Raw genomic sequence first — 15,227 nt, forward strand, 5'->3', positions numbered from 1 at the left:
TTACCTGTTCTCCATCTTCCTCTGGTGCTCCCCTCCCCCTTTCTTTCTTCCAAGGCCTTCTGTCCCATGATACTCCCCCTTCTCTAGCCTTGTATTCCTTTTGCCAATCAACTTCCCAGCTTTTGGCTTCATCCCTCCCCCTCCCACTTTCAAATCTCTTACTATCTCTTTTTTCCATTAGTCCTGATGAAGGGTCTCAACCCAAAACATCGACTGTACTTCTTCCTATAGATGCTGCCTGGCCTGCTGCGTCCACCAGCATTTTGTGTGTGTTGTTTGTTATTTTACTGTTGCTACCACTTTATCGCAATGTAGTCAAATATTTGTTGATCTTTCTGTTCCAGCTAAACAATTGCAACTTTAATCTACTCTTTTCCTCTATAAAGATGTAAATTTAGTGCTGATGAGAATATTGAGGTCCAACTGTAACTTAAACCAAGATTGCAGGAAGCTGCCTTGTTAGCTCTTTGTCTAGGGCCCATTCGACAATAGACCATTTTTATGTTCTTTTATTTGGGGGCCAGGAAGAAGAAGAGTGTTTCTGCTTTTCAATTTAGTGAGGTACTTAGAAAAGCTGTGCATGGAAGGAGGCAGACCTGATGTTGGCAAATGGGATCAGTGTAAATGGGCACTAAGGAATGGCATGGATGTGGTAGGCTGATTGGCCGATTTCTCTGCCAGACAACTCCAACTCTATGTGTAGTTGTGCGTCCTTCATCCTGTGTCATTTCATGCTATGTAAGAACTTCAGGGAACATGTTTGTGCTGCTTACATCCTGACTTGCAGTCTTTGAGGATTTTTTTAAAAGTGACTGGATCTGCTAAAAATGTAACAGTATGTTACACTTCCTTGTTTTATTTTAATCAGGGAAGGGAATTGTGCCAACTAATTTGTGAATAGGTTCAAACAACAGTCAGATAAGTCTTGAGAGGTGGACTTGCTTTAACTGAAGGAAAACTGTCAAAGAGCAGGTTTGGAAACAAATAAAAAACTTTCCAGTGTTTTCAAGGTAAGCAAGTAATTACATCATGGTGAGAAGATACTACACAGAAGAATGTACAGGCCATAGTGATTAAATATGAGTCCAACAACTGTGCACTAACGATGTTATCTTGACTGGAGATGAAATGTCTGCAAGCTAATTGCAAAGGTTGGTAAACACCGCAACTCCAATGAGTTAAATGTTATTCAAAGATTAATAAACACTGTTAATGCAATAAAACAGTAAAATTTATCGCATAATGAGAGTTGTACTGTTAATTTAAGGAAAATAAGAGTACTTAAAAATGTACACAAAAAATAAATTGAGTTGCATCAGAGTTAGTATTTCTGTGACTTCTACACGAGCTTTGGAACTATTGATGAAGGTGCCCATTTGTTTTTTTTGTTAGGATAATCCCAAATTAATTCTACCATCCACATCTTCTACTGTTGTGGATCTTCCCTCAAAATATGCATGGTTCTCTGTCTCAACTTCTGTGGGAAGTGTCCCATGACCACCAATTCTTTGCAAAAAAAAAGTTTCTCTGAACTTTCTCCTTTAATTATCACAAACTCAGCCTCATAAAATCGTTCACTAATTTACACACTGAAACCCTGCTGGTTTCATTGGCTGCATAAGTCTAGGGAGGACACACTCTGGTCCCTCCAAACCTGTGAGATTGAGATGGCTCTCCCACTCTAAATCCTGGTTTGTGCGGATGCTTTGTAATTTGCTACCCTGTTCCAACTCAGTGCTGAAAAATAACAGACAGCACACTGCATACGACTAAAGGAATTATATTTATCAATCTTACTTAACTACAAGGTTAGTAAGGAAAAGAAAGAAAAATAAACAAAAAGGGGCCATTATAAACAGTCAAATGTGCGCAAGCTGGAACTCATCTTAAACTTTTCTGTCACTCATGCGCTGGGCCCTCGGTCTGTGTGAAAGCACACACCACCTTCCGAATGTCGCTCACAATCCATCCCGAACAAACGGGTCTCCCACCGGGTTGTATCCTACGACCGGTTCTCCCCAGTGTCTTCTCTTTTCATCTCCCGCTGAACAAAGACCCAAGACCAACCTTAGTGTCCCTCACCAAAAAACCCTCCCCCCACTTCCACCACCCTAATTGGATGGCACTCACTCCTTATCATCCCTTATCTTTAACAATAACCCAAACAGGCTGAAAGCAGAACGGACAGCTCTTGTAGAACTGCTAAATGAAATACCTACAGCACAACAGTAAAATGTGAAGCAGGGCATTACAATATTTTTATTAAATCCACCCTTAAACTTTTCTGTAATGGTGCAAATAGGTTGGCCGTCTCAATTTTCCCTTGGTAACGACATCCAGTAAATCCATGGCGGACAGTCTCTATATTTTTATTCCTTCAGTTAGTCCTGACGAAGGGTCTCGGCCTGAAACGTCGACTGCGCCTCTTCCTATAGATGCTGCTTGGCCTGCTGCGTTCACCAGCAACTTTGATGTATGTTGCTTGAATTTCCAGCATCTGCAGAATTCCTGTTGTTTGCGTCTATATTTTTATGCCTTATTTATAATAGACGCCTATATGGTAGTAGTGTTTATTTGCATGTCTGTGTTTATGTCTTCTTCTTACGTAGCCTTTTAAGTCCTTCCATCAATTACAGAAGGCTTCTCTGCACTCCTGAAACAAGGATGGCTTCAATGTTCTCAACAACAAACCAAATGCTCCTCCACTTGGTGTCAAGATACAGAGGTTCATAGGAGTTAGTGAAGGTAATATATTTATATTTTATTTAGTTATTTAAAGAGAGAGCATAGTAATAGACCTTTCTAGGCCAACAGACCTGTGCTGCCCAATTACACCCATGTGACCAATTAACTTACTAGCCTGTACACCTTTGGGATGTGAGAGGAAACCACAGCACCTTCCCGACACCGTACTCCACCTGTCCATTCTCTTTCTCTGTCCAAGTCCTTCTGCAGACTCCCCGCTTTCTCAACACTACTTGCCCCTTCACCTTTCTTTGTATCGTTTGCAAATCCTTAACTACCCTTTGAAAAGTCTGAGCAAGACACCCAGGTCATTATCAATTACTAGATTAAAGCAGAAAAAGTAGGAAGTCAAACAGACAACCCAGGTTCCATTGTGGAAAATCGCTCTCAACCCTGTTAGCCTTGCAAACTCCTCTTCACAAATATCTTTCACAGGTGAGGCAACCAGCAGGCTGATAAGAGACATTGTCACAGATACACACCTTACTGACAATATACCACACTCCTGCACCACAAACTCCAAGTAGATTTTGCCTACTCACCAGAAAATTGATACGCTGATCGGGGGAGTCATCCTCAATACTGGACGGCTAATGCATCACACTGCCAGAGTCCCAGGTTCAATATGGATCCCAGGAGCTGACTGCGTGGAGTGTACACGTTCTCCCTGTGACCTTGTGGGTTTTCTCCCAATGCTCTGGTTTCTTTCAACATCCCAAAGACTTGTGAGTTGGTAGATCAACAGGCCCCTATTTTCCAACAGATTAAAAGGAGAGCTTCCCCTGAAGAACTAGCTTAAAAGAGAAATTGGTCCAGTCTGGCTACAGTAGATCAATCACACTGGACCTCTGCCACAGCAGCAACAATTTAATACCTGTTCACTATAGGTGACACCTATTTGAGTAATCTGTTGGCAATTCCTTGAACAGAAGCTGATCAGAGCCATATTCTGAATGGATTTTAGAAGTTAATCAGTTATCATGGGGACCCATGATGGATCTCATTTTGCAGGACAAGTTGTAAAAGACCAGGCTGCCTGTAAAGGCATTTTTTGGGTGTATCACATATTTTATTCCCACCCCCAATCATCAGAGCTGATTGAGAGAATGTATGGACTTCTAAAGCAATAAATCTGTCTGTTACTACTCCTATGGGGACAGATGACTGTGCTAAATCAAGCCTTGTACAACTAGAAATGATTAAATGTGACCTGAGACCTGAGGAAAATGAAAGCTTTGCAGAAAAGGTTCTTACAAAGGGTGGGACAGTTCAGGTGCACATCCTAAATTCCTCAGCTTGCAAGGGAGAGATTGTGTCAAACAGAGATGGTAAAGCTTACTTGGTATCTGCACAAGACAAAAGACAACTTGGTGTGTTTAGATAAGGCCAAATTGATGAACCGAGAGTAACCTCGATATTTTTGTAAATTGTTAATAATAAATGCTTTATTTTCTTTTAGGCAGAATGAGGGTGTGGGAATTAATGTCAATGAAGAGAACCTTCCTTTGGGTCCAGAGTGAGAAGACTTCACCCTAACATGAAAAGAGGTGATGCCCTCCGACGTGAGAAACCCATCCCTTTCCCATCTTGCAATTATCATAATATTTTTTGTGCTTGTATTGCAGTTTATTTTAGCTTACTGCTTTAAGTGAGAGGTTAGGCAGCTGCAGCAACAGGCCTCTCCTGTGCCATATCATTTATTACTCATACGGAATCTTCATTATGACAATCGTGTTGTTTAAATATAATTGAGTTGCATTTAGTGAAGTGCTAATGAATAGTATTATATAATTCTAATAAAGCAGTTCTTACTATGTTTAATTTGTATAGTGCAACTTTTGAATGTCAATACCTCTTGCTTCACTCTGTAAGGAGTTTGTACGCAACCCAGTTCGGAGGTTAATTTGTCACTCTAAATTGTCCTGTGATTAGGCTAGAGTTAAATAGGTGGGTTTCTGGGCAGTGTAGCTCATTGGGCTGGAGGGGCCTGTTCCGTGCTGTATTTCAAAATAAATAAACTAAATTTTAATATCCTCCTTATTAAGTGTGGGTGATGAGGACATGGATTTGAGACTGAGGCTCTTCATTGCTGAGTTTTAAGATTTCAGTGGAGATCTGCTCCAGAGGCTTTGTTATTTTTAATGGGTTGCATTCTACACCCTGTGAGTCAGTGATAAGACTATAAGACCATAAGACCTAGGAGTAGAAATTAGGTCATTTGGCCCATTTGGTCTGCTCCCCATTTCATCATGGCTGATCCTTTTTCCCACTCAGCTCCAATCTCCTGCCTTCTCCCTGTATCCCTTCATGTCCCCACCCATCAAGGATCTATCAAATTTCTGCCTCAAATCTACCCAATGACTTGGCCTCCACAACCGCCTGTGGCAACAAATTCAACAGATTAATGACAGCCAGACAGGCTTGGATAGGCTGTTGTGGAATGGAGTCAGAAACTGCAATTGAGAAGGTCTTCAAACTTCCTACAATGGACATTGACCGTTCTCTGTCACTGATGGGTTCTCTGCTGCTCACCGGAGTAGGGCCTTGGGATTTAGGACTGTAGAAGACTTGTGCAGCATTTAAGAACATACTTGTCAGAGCTGTCAGTGAGTTGTTGAGCTGCCCGCACTCTCTCCATCCACATAAAAATCACAAAGTTATCAGCATGAACTCTCTACTGTGAATGACGCACTGTTAACAAAAAGGTGTGTTATATTATTTGTTCTTCATATTATTTGATATTTTAGTTTCATCCGTCGTGATTCTGTATGCTCTAAATCTTGCAATCGCTTCTTTCATGGGATCACCACAAATATGATTGATTATGATCTATTTTCCTGCAGCACTTCCTAAGCATGATTGATAGGTTTATGCCCCTAGATGCATCATTAGTTGTGCACTACGAATGTTCTATATATGACTCTCCCTGTGAATGATGTATCATTGTGAGCGTACCGTTGTAGTTTCCTCAGTGTCTCTGTGTCAAAGTGGGTCCGCCGAGTGAGCACTGCTTTGATTCTCCACATTAACCTTTGCATAAGTCTGCTGAGGGAGCGCGCTTGCCCTGGATGTTCCTTCTGTTGCTTTCCCTTTGCTCGGGCGCGCCCCCGGCCGTTCTGTCATTTAACCGATCTCCAGCCGCCAGGTGATCGATCGCAGGCCGACATTGAGGGAGAAGGAGTAAAGGTAAGAAGCGGCGGCCCGTCCTCTTTAGCCTTCGTCCGGGCTCGGGAAGCCTTATGTGCTGGTAATTATGCGGGCTGGAGGTAGGGTTTCCCGGTGAGGAGCGGGTCAGCCGGGAGATAACTGTAACTTGAGAGGGCGAGGGAGGAAGAGGTCATCCTTGCATCTTCTCCGGTCATCTGATTCAATCCACACCCAGGCTTATTCCCAGGCCTGGCACTGAGGTATTAAAAAATTGTATCCCTTTTGACTCGCCTGAGAGACGGATGAGTGCTTCGCAAGACAGCGCGACACCGATGCCTGGCGCTGCCGTGGAGCGCAGCAGCCGCTCGGCCCGGCTCTGCGGGGTACGCGCTCACTCTGACTGACAGGCAGAAAGTTGCATAGCAGCTCTCTATTAATATTTTGTTCCTTGTTTTTAAATTAGCTCATTGTCTTCTAACTACTAGTGGACTGCTGGATACGGCGGGAATCTCCCATCACATACAGAAAAGTTTTATTAAGTTTCCACTTACAGTACTTTAAGATCGGAATTAATAGTTGTATTTAAAACGAATGGCAGCCCTGGTGAGCACCGGCGCTTAAATGAAACTATCCCATTATTCTTATGCATACTTATTTAAACTTTACCAACTTTCTTTGTAACCCCCCAACACACTGTAGAAAAATATACAGTTGGCGTCTTACTCTCAGAGCTCAGATCTTGCTTACACTTTAAGACTGAAATCTGTGGCCACATTATTCTTATTTTTAGATTACACAGGCAGCGTGTACTTAAAAGATAAAACGTTTTTATTCTACAGGGAGCATACTGCCTCAGTGAATAATATGGAGTAACGTGTATATAGCTTGATTTACCCGTTCTGAAATAACATAACTTAAAAAAATACTTTTTCTGTCTTCTTGGTTTTAAAACAGATCATCAATATTTCTTTCACATGTCCTTATAGACACATTTCAACCAATCAGATCTATGTCAGTTCACAGCAATCCCATTCACTGCTTATTTCCCTATAACCTATTCTGCAACACTCCCTCCAGATTCTATGCTCACCAATACCTTCTGAGTAATTTTTAATATCAGAGTAATCTATCAACTCCGATGTCTTTTGGGTAAGAGAGTAAACTAGACTACATGGGAGAAGCCATGTGGTTACACAGAGAACATGTGAACTCCATACAAACCGAAATGAAGGTAGGCACTGGATCCATTGTGCTGCCTATAACAATAAAACTTGCAGTGCTTCTTAAAACATCAATTGCAAGATTGTTCAGATGTTAAGGTGTTATACTTCCAGCTGGTGGACTTAGATGTAGTCCTCTGGGAGATGAATTGCTGCATTGAATTGAACGAGTGATGTGGAACTTGCTCCTCTCCCTCAGAGCTGTAGCTCTGGGTTATCTTGTTTGTTGAATTGTCCTGGTCTTCATTACATAAAACCTTTGGGTATCCTCTAATTGCTAACTTCATTGGCTTTCATATTTATATTTGTGGATTCTGTACTTGCATGGTTGTCCTTTCTACAATTTATGATGACTTATCATCATTGACATTGTTTTGGCATTCTTTTACATTACTACCAAGCAAACTTTTGTGTGAGAGTTGTGGAAGAGGTATTTTGCTTGGCAAACTGTTTTCTATATCGTGCCATTCGGTAGCTTGGCTTGTAACTTGTATCAGTTTTAAAAGGTGTGGCCTGCAGTGGCAGTAAAGGTTTCCCTTTCTGTCCCTGCATTTAACAAGGGTCCCCTTTGCATATTTATTGATGAAACAGTTTCTCCTTGGATGAAGTCCAAATTTTTGTATAGGTATATGATCTCCCTAATGCCTGAGGATTGGGAATATTTTATGTATGAGTAAAGGTGGACCAAAGAGAGGGATTGTAGATGTAGAAACATAGGAATGAAACATAAAGAGCTTTTATAGATTGATTTTATATATGTAAGTTGAAAAGAACACTGAAGGCAAGCGTTGTCCCCTACTCAGGCAAGATGATTTATAAAGAGTAATAAGAACATGGCAGAGGAATTAAATAATTGTGTGTACTTTCACAGAGAAGACTCATATAAACAGCCTGATATATTATTGTATGAAGGATCTACTGAGAATGAGTTGAAGGAGTCAAGTGTTCTCCAAGTTGAATAGATTTTCATTGAAACAAACCATTTTCTCTGGGATCCCTTGGTTGGTGTCCAGGATTCAAACTGGTTGTTGTCCCTGATGGGCAGAATCTCACTGCAATGGAGTTATCAATCTTAGTTCTGCGTGAACCAGTTCACTGTCATGGAATGATTTGTCATCTGTTTCTGTTTTGCATTTTTTGTATTTCGGGAATTTGGTTCAAACCATTATCTATGTATTTGTGTATATCAATACTGTGTACACAAGAACATAGGAAAATAAGAGCAGAAGGTTGCCACCTACCCCTACAAGCCTGCCATCGTTCAAAATGATCATGGCTGATAATAGATTATGAGAACACTCAGTCCTCTTTTATTGTCATTTAGAAATGCATACATGCATTAAGAAATGATACAATGTTTCTCCAGAGTGATATCACAGAAAACAGGGCAAACCAAAGACTAACACTGACAGAACCACATAATTATAACATATAGTTACAGCAGTGCAAAGCAATACATAACTTGATGAAGAACAAACCATGGGCACGGTAAAAAAAGTCTCAAAAGTCCCCGAGTCGATCGACTCCCGAGTCCCCGATAGTAGCGGCAAAAGGGAGAAACTCCCTGCCATAAACCTCCAGGCACCGTCAACTTGCCGATGCCTTGGAAGCAGCCGACCACAGCCAACACTGAGTCCATCTGTCCAAAAACTTCGAGCCTCCAACTAGCCCCTCCAATACAGCCTCCTGAGCGCCATCCTCTGCTGAGCGCCTTCGACCCCGCCCCGGCCACTGCAACAAGCAAAGCCGAGGATTTTGGGGCCTTCTGCTCCGGAGATTCCGGTTACCACACAGTAGCAGCAGCAGCATAGCGGGCATTTCAGAAGTTTTCCAGATGTTCCTCCATACTCTCACGTCTGTCTCCATCAAATCAGGATTGTGCACGGTCCCCTACTTGACAAATAACAGATATTCATCACTGGAAAGGCTGCGCGCGCTGTCGTCGCGTCGCCATCTTCTCCTCAAATGCTCTTCTGTGTCAGTTCCACAGAGCCCAAGATTCCTTGATCTTTCAAACAGAAACATTACCTCCTCTTTAAGTACCACAGGAGATCCAACCTCCACACCCCTAACATGGAGAATTCCAGAGAAATGGTGAGAAGAAATCCCTGGGTACTTCGGCGTTAAATGATTGTCCATGCATCTTGCAGTTATCTACCCTTATTCAAGATTCACCTACCAGTGGAAGCATTTCAATAACTACCTTGACATGATTCCTAAGCACCTTATATGTTCTGAAAAATCATCCTTCATTTTTATGAATTTCAGAGAATACAGATCTTCCTTCGCTGATGTGATAGGTTAATCTTGTCTTCCCAGAAATAAGCCGAGGAATTTTCTTCTGAATTGTCTCCAGACCTTGCATTTTCAATAACTCTTCTTCCCTTCCACCAACAGATTTCTAATAGTCCACAAGCTGATGAACATTACCTCACTATTCCCCTTTGGCACCATTTGTTTATTTATTTGTAACCAGTAGTACTTTTTATGTCTTGTACTGTACTGCTGCTACAGAACAACAAACTTCATGATGTATGTCAGTAATAATGAACTGAATTCTGATTCTGATTCAATATCTATGTGACATTAATATACCTTTTCAGAGTCATTCTCTTTGCACTCTCGTGCTTCTGATTATTTTGTGTATGGATAGTAAGTAGACCACCACCTACCTGTGGATGTCATCTTCGATTTGTAACATCTTTTGGTTAGTTTCCTCTTTTTCAGCCATCTGAATTGCTTGCTGAGAGTGTATCTGCAATCTTCATCTTTTTTGATCAGATCTTACTCATCTTTGTTAATGCTGCACTTGTTAGGTAGTGTATCTTCATTTCCAGATCACTCATCTCCTGCTTTGCCTGTGGTAACATGTACGTTGCATCTTATTTTTCTCCCCCGTTACGTATTTCAGAGTGAAATTATAATCACAAAGCATCATGAGTAATCATAGTTTAGCTGGAGATCCGCATCAGTTTTTTTTTGTCGGTTTGTTCTATGGGTTGAGAATCATCTTGGATAATGAATTTCTTTCAGTGGAGATAGAACCTTATGTATCCAACAGCAACTATTCTCTTCTACGTTGATGCGCCTAGATTTTACTAGTGTGCTTTAGGTGCAATTATTTTGTGTTCTGCTGTCCCAGAATTTTTGTAGAGACACCTTGCTGTAAAGTGACTTTTTAAAAAAATGTAGCCCATCTGGTGTCCTCATTGCACACTACTTTCTTAGGTTTGTAAAAGACAATTTCAGGGGATTGTGACCTCAGGTGTTCAGTATCTTAATTGTTCTCTTGGGTTCTGACGTTTGAGGAATGAAAAAAAAATCCTGTATTGGAGTAGCCCCAGAAAGCTGCTTAATTCCATTTTGTGGTTTGGTGTTTTCATCTCAAACGTAGGTGTGACTTTTTTTTTGGGTTTAGCTTTACTGTGTCATGCAAACCATCCAAAGAACTAACATGTTTTCCCATTAATCACGCATTGCCGTCATTTGGCTTGAGCCTATTCTTTCTGCTACCTTGTGAAGTTGATAGACATAATCTTTGTCCTTCACTTCATTGATCCGGCTACATCTGCCATGTATACTGTTCCTATTAGGCTCTTCTGTTTGAGTTGTAACTCTGCCCTGGCTTGCTTTGAGACCAAAAATCATACACATACTTATGTTTTCCAAATGGTGAGTTAAATGCTGTCAACAGTAAAGATTCCTTATCAAGCTTCACTTACAAGTTTAAGCTTTGCTGGAACCTTTGGGCTTTGCAACAGCTTTTGCAACTTCTTCTGTGGTTGCAGTTGAATGGTAGTCTCTGTTAATTGCCTGACTTCCGTCCTCTGAGATCAACTATTAACTATACCGTATATTAGTTTTCTTTGTCACCACAGTGGAGTTCACCCAGTGGCTATTTACACCTCCTGCTGGATCTCTTGGAGTTTTGTTTCAAGCTTTCTTTTCAAGTTGATTGGTACCTTGTTTGGGGTGGATTACTGGTATCACTTGGAGGTCAACAGAGGTGTATATTTAAATCAGCTATTCGTTTCATCCAAACATTTGGATATGATAGATTAGGTCAGTTTTGTTTCTTCTTGAAGTAATCTTTTTCATCCGCACGATGCTTTGTTCTTTATAGTACAATACAGTATGTCCCTGTGCTTTACTGAGATCGCACTTGTCAGACCCAGAGTGGAGTATCCTTTTGTGTCTTCGTTCCTGATGTGTATCCCTTTAATTTAGGTTGTCTCAGGTTGTGGAATTTTGTTTCTTCCATGCATTTCTCAGCAAAGCATTGCAGGAACCAGTTTGGTCGATCACTACACTTACTTCATTGCAAGTATGTTCTCTTTTAGTTATGAAAACTAAAGTTGTACAGAGTATTCCAATCACTGTCTTACCAAGGCACCGATAGTAATTGCAGTAAGACCTTGTTTTACTCTTCAGATCCTAGAGTTCTACAGCATGCAACAGGCCCTTTAGACCAACTGGTCCACACTGACCAAGATGCTACATCCAAAGCTGTTTCCATTTGCCCATGTTTGGCCCATAATCTTCTAAACAATGGTCTGTTAAAAGTTGTTATTGAATGTAACTCAACTGCTTCTGCTGGCAGCTCATTTTGTATAGATTTATCATCCTTTTGTGTAAAAAGAAATGTTGTCCCTGAAAGTCACATGAAATCATTCCCTTCTCAGCTTAAACCTCTTTCCTCCAGTTCTTGATTTTCCTCACTGTACTGAGCTCAGGTCTGTTAAGTGCCTTTGAGCTGGCTTCGTGCCCTTCCCCAGATTTGTCGCTCTCTGTTATCATTTCCCTGACTTGCCTTGAATGCTCTTTTGTCTTCATTTTGGTTTGGTCTGTTGAAAATCTACCATACAGATGGTGCTTACAGAGAGAGGAAATGTTTATTCTTATGAATTCATTGAAAACAGGCGAGCCTCCAGTTTTCTGCATCAAGAAATTGGGTGAGTTGGTATGGTAATACGCTGTATTGCACCTGAGGAAAGTTAGCAATGGGATGAATACCACTTCAGTCTCACAATTTCAGTGTTTAATTTTTGGTAAATTGTTGACAGGTTTTGGAATTTTTTTTTCTGATTTGCCATGGTATGTGATGTTTTGTAGATTAGCTCAAAAATCTTACTTCAATATATTTTAAATTTAGAAAATGAAACCGTAAAATGTGAAAATAGTTGTGGGGGCTGAATACAGGTACACGTCGCTTAACCTCCACGATACGTTCTGTGAAATCGGACGTTATGTGATTTGGACGTTGTGCGAACACCATATTATATACCTAGCAAACCTATAAAGAGTACTGTAGTGTACCTGTATTGACTAAATCTATGTCATTAGCAATTTCTCCAGATCCGAAATAGGTCCCTCTCGCATTTTCGTGAGCCTTGTAGTTTTCAGTGAAGCTGATCCTTTAACAGCTTCGAGAATTTTTTCTTTGCTTTTCAGGGTAGTCGTGCTTGTCGAGTGTGACATGCCTAAATCCCGAGCAATAGCATTTACTGGTTTTCCACCTTCATATTGTTTAATAACCTTTTGTTTCACTTCCAAATCAATGCTGTTCCTTTGCCTCTTGCTGTTGCTATCACTTGGAGTGGTTTTGCTGTGTTTGGAAGCCATGATGCACTTTACGGTAATATTTTTGAAAGAAAATTAAACAGAAAGATAACGCTACTACACTCAAGAAGAGCAACACACGAGATTGGTTACGTCCGCTACGTCATGTTCTCCGATTGGGACTATGGACGTATATGTGATCGGACGTTAAGTGGCGCACACCTGTACTTTTTCAGGGGACTATGTAAGGTAGCAATAAGATACAGTCACACAAAAAATATAGTCCTTGTCCCTGAGTCCATGAATGTTGCAGCAATCTACACTCAAATACAACACATCTTGTTTTTTTGGGGGGGGGTTTGGGTTTTTTTTTCGGGGTTCTTTTTTCTCCTTACCATTATATATGGAAAACTAGTATACAATTATATTACCTTGTTACTTTATAACTAACCTATGTTGTTTTAATTGTTTTTTTTGTATTAATATTTCTTCTGTATCTATATCGTAACAATGTATTGGTTGCTATATGTTTTACCTTGTGTGTACTAATTCAATAAAAAGATTTAAAAAAAGAAGAGCGACACACGAGATTGGTTACGTCCACTACGTCACGTTCTCCGATCGGGACTATGGACGTTAAGTGGCGCACACCTGTACTTTTTCAGGGGACTATGTAAGGTAGCAGTAAAATACAGTCACACAAAAAATAGAGTCCTTGTTCCTGAGTCCATGAATGTTGCAGAAATCTACACTCAAATACAACACATCTTGTCTTCAGCCGAGCAAGCACTAACTCCAGCATGGATGCCATACCGCACTGCCTCCGGCACTACGGTGGAATGCCTGACTCTGATGCCTTCCCCTGGGTGGCTGTAAACATGCAGCACAGCGGCTTGAGGTCTAGTCCTTGCTATGAGCAAGGTCAGCAGGTCCCCTGCCAATAAACCAATGAATTGGACTTGCTGCATTCCGCACCACCAATGTCCAACAGGATGTTGTGATCGCAAGAAAAGTGACTAAGACAATGACTTGCTATTAGATTACACACTGCCTCAGTGCACCGGCTCCAATGCCTCCCTGTCACAGGCTGCAGCGTGATCTGCGCCGTCCAGGTTGTTCAGTTTCTTCACCAACAAGGAACTCATGGATGGGGTAGACCTGCAGTCCTTTAAGTTCTTAATATCCAGCTGGGTCTTGTGATTGTAGCATTAAAAAAAAAACAGTAATGCCTTTGGTTGACCCAGTAGAAGCCATTGCATCAGAGTGCACCGTCATCTTCCTGGAAGTTTCCAGTCCGGAAATATTTTGATGAAATTTGTACTTTTGTCTCTAGACTTAAGTACACACCATTCAGACCAAGAACAATGGTCCTATATACAGGTTTCCCCCGCCATCCGAAGGTAGAGCGTTCCTATGAAACGGTTCGTAAGTCGGAAGATCGTAAAGCGAAGAAGCAATTACCATTTATTTATATGGGAAAAATTTGTGAGCATTCGCAGACCCAAAAATAACCTACCAAATCATGCCAAGTAACACATAAAACGTAAAATAACAGTGACATATAGTAAAAGCAGGAATGATATGATAAATACACAGCCTATATAAAGTAGAAATACTTTTCCACAATAATTGCCGCACTGTTCTCCGTAGCGAAAATCTCACGCAAGCGCTCTCGCCAGAAACACTCTCTCCAGTAACCTTTAAGCTATGAAGCTACCAAATCATGCCAAATAACATGTAAAAATACACAGCCTATATAAAGTAGAAATAATGTATGTACAGTGTAATATCACTTACCGGAATTGGGACAGCGCCAAGCACACTGATGATGGTGTGTTAGGCTGAGTTGTCGGAGGCTGGGGTGGTGCAGTGGCCCCCACCCTCCAGGAAGCGACCCAATACCGATCTGTGAAGCATGCAGTGGTACAGCGGTAGCCGGGAGGCACGCAGCACATCTTTAAGAAAAAGCCAAAACTAACAAGCTACTTAATTAGGTGCCGCCCGGCATGTAACTGTCGGCCCTGATCAGAGGCGATGCAGTCGGCAATTGTCTCTGATCTGAGCCGACATTTAGGCGCTGGGCGGCACCTAATTAATTAGCTTGTTTATTTGGGCTTTTTTTCTTAAAGATGTGCTGGGTGCCTCCCGGCTACTGCTGCATTCTTTGCGGATCGGTATCTGTCCGCGGCCCGGGGGTTGGAGTGGTGGGACACTGGGGAGTCATCTCGTCATCGATCAGGACAGGCAGGTCATCTTCTATGTCTGCTTGCCTTGATGTCGAAGGTCGAGGTTCCTTGTCTGCTGTGGCTGATTGGAAGGCTTGAAAATGACAGTATGCTTGACTGCATTTTTCTATCATATAGTTCTTTGTAAGCACTCAAACCATCCTGCAAATATGCCCTAAACTGACATACCCTTTCAAAATTAAAGTCGTACTTTATCATTGCAGCAAAAATCTCACACAGTTGCCTCAGGTTCAGTTCCTGGACAACTTCACTTTCAGTCCATTCGCTACTGCATTCAGTTTCGATTGTTATCCATTCCTCTTCCAATTGC

At 41.4% G+C, this 15,227-nt stretch overlaps 1 protein-coding gene across 5 annotated transcripts in view; it reads left to right on the forward strand.

The window, feature by feature from the left end:
• The first annotated feature begins 2,251 nt into the window (after positions 1-2,251).
• LOC134344113 (LIM domain-binding protein 2) overlaps positions 2,252-15,227 on the forward strand; it is a 555,808-nt gene continuing 542,832 nt past the window's right edge. For 2 of the 5 annotated variants that reach the window (XM_063043401.1, XM_063043402.1), the window contains exon 1: positions 2,252-5,931. The gene's annotated coding sequence lies outside the window, so the exon portion shown is untranslated. The remainder of the gene's footprint in view (positions 5,932-15,227) is intronic. The other 3 variants (XM_063043398.1, XM_063043400.1, XM_063043399.1) reach the window with 2 other exon arrangements.

This window comes from Mobula hypostoma, chromosome 3 (assembly GCF_963921235.1).
Source record: "Mobula hypostoma chromosome 3, sMobHyp1.1, whole genome shotgun sequence".
NCBI lineage: Eukaryota > Metazoa > Chordata > Chondrichthyes > Myliobatiformes > Myliobatidae > Mobula > Mobula hypostoma.